This window comes from Actinia tenebrosa, unplaced genomic scaffold (genome assembly GCF_029948245.1).
Source record: "Actinia tenebrosa isolate PJP-AT-01 unplaced genomic scaffold, QUT_ActTen_1.0 PGA_scaffold2__45_contigs__length_23673736, whole genome shotgun sequence".
NCBI lineage: Eukaryota > Metazoa > Cnidaria > Anthozoa > Actiniaria > Actiniidae > Actinia > Actinia tenebrosa.
In genome coordinates this window covers 11,597,546-11,599,810 of record NW_028292579.1, presented here as the reverse complement: position 1 = coordinate 11,599,810, position 2,265 = coordinate 11,597,546, and positions in this window count along the sequence as shown.

Sequence of the window (2,265 nt, the reverse complement as noted above, 5' to 3'; positions counted from 1 at the left end):
TCCGCAGGTTTTACCCCCAAATGCTCGTGACCCCTGGTCTAGGCGAACTGCAGGACGGCGACGGTAAACGCATAAAGTGCTGGCAGAAAGGATATCAGCGAGGGCAACCCGACCTGCTCATCCTGAATGCGCACACCCATTACCGCGGCTTCTGCATCGAGCTGAAGACACCTAAAGGCAACGGGGTATTATCCGAGGATCAACGCCGCCTCTTACATAGGTATGAAGAAAACGGTTATAAGGTAATGATTAGCAGCGACTACGATGTCATTTGTCGCGCCATCGCGGAGTATGCACAAGGAATTCGCCTGCCTTGTAGGTGGTGCTGCAAGCGCTTTAAAAGCGCGCAGACCCTGGCAACGCATTTGAGAATATTCCATAGGTATAATGGACAAGGATAAATTTAACAAGTTAAAGTTCATACAAACGCACTGGCGCGATTTGGTGGTGGGGGAGATTTACGAGATAAAGAATTACGTAGTCTTTGAAGACATCGACCGCCTGCGTTTGGTCTTAAAGAATAAAAAAAGAACATACACCCTTTGGGCGCCCGATAGAATAAGGTACGCCATCGAAGGGCAGGACGTTACCCATGTCATGAGTCATGGTAAAAAAGATGGTAAATGGGTATTCGACGTAGTCAAGTATGAGCCCGAGAGTCCTCTGCATTCGTAAGGACGTCTAATAGGGTCCGCTGCGCTTTAGGATCCGCGGAGCACCAATGCCCCACAAAGGATTCTTCAAGGAATGCACTGCCACAATGAAGGCAGGTGTATTTTTTACGCGGTTTGGGTATCGGCGGCTTACAAGGGGTAATGCAGTCTGCAGGTAGTTCGCACGTAATACAGTCCATATATTGAAAGGGCGATCAGGAATCCTCCCAGAAATGCCACGAAGTAGGCCAGCATATACTTAGGGCTCTGCAGGGCGCTTTAAAAGGGGTCCTTATTTTTCTTGTTGTTTTGTTGAGGTATTGTTGATCCCTAACAAACAACAAGAAAAATAAGATCAGGATTTGAGACTCTTTGCACAAACCCTGCTTTACTATTAAAGGCCCCAAGAAATGCTATTGCGTATCATATATTTCAAAGAGTGTCTCAGAATGTTGACGTTTAGGTTAAATCTTTGTTAAGGATGCCTGGAAACTATTTCAAAGAGTGTCTCAGAATGTTGACGTTTAGGTTAAATCTTTGTTAAGACAGTTGAAGATATGTTCCTCTTCTCTAACACAACCACAACGATCGCACTCCTGCCTCCAATACTCCCTTTTAGTCCACGGAACGCCTTCGGCGCGTTCAAAAGAGGGGAAAGTACGGACTATCTTCTTATGGTAATCTATGCGATTCCTTAAGTAATCCTCTTTATGCGGGCAGCGACACATCAAATCCGCACATTGGTAGCAATCCACGCCTTCCAAGTCGTAAGCGCGGGAGAGAAACCTATAATTCACTTCATGCGTTCTCCGGTGCGTCTGTAAACGTTGACGACTACTAAGTATCTTATTACAGAAACTACACTGTCTGGTTCGATTACAGACGCCCCTTTTCAGATGCTGCTGCATTTCGAAGGGGTTGTGGAATTCCTTATTACAGTCCTTACAAAGCCCACAAATGCGTTTATCCTGATGTTGTTGCATCTTTTGAACGGTGCTGAATTCCTTACCGCAATCCTTACAAGCGCGGCTAAGGGGTTTCTTTGTACAAACGCCGCGACGAACGTGGTATTGAAGTCTTTGTTTGGTGCTGAACACCTTCTTACACAACAAGCAGTCCATATATACTTAACAATATCTTAGCCTCCATTTAACATCCTTAACAAAGATTTAACCTAAACGTCAACATTCTGAGACACTCTTTGAAATAGTTTCCACATATACTTAACAAAGATTTAACCTTATTGTCAACATTCTACAGGGGATATCGCATGAAGTCCTTAACGGACTCCTTGGCCCACGTTGCCATCGTTATCAGCGCGCCAAACCGTTCTGCACGCTTCAGACCGCACATTTCATCGTACAACTCCTGCACGCGCTCTTTCAGCCGATCGATCTCCTCCCTTTGCATTTCTATGGTGTCTCTTTTATCTTTTGCGTCGGCGACAATTCTTTGCACTGCTTCCACTGGCTCCATTATATAAATATAAATGAACCCAGATCACATGCCTTGTAACGCTCTGATAGTAGGACCCACCGGCTGCGGAAAGACCCAGTTCGTGGTAGAGCAGCTATTAGGACCCTTTAGATACCGTTTCGACTACATCGTGCTG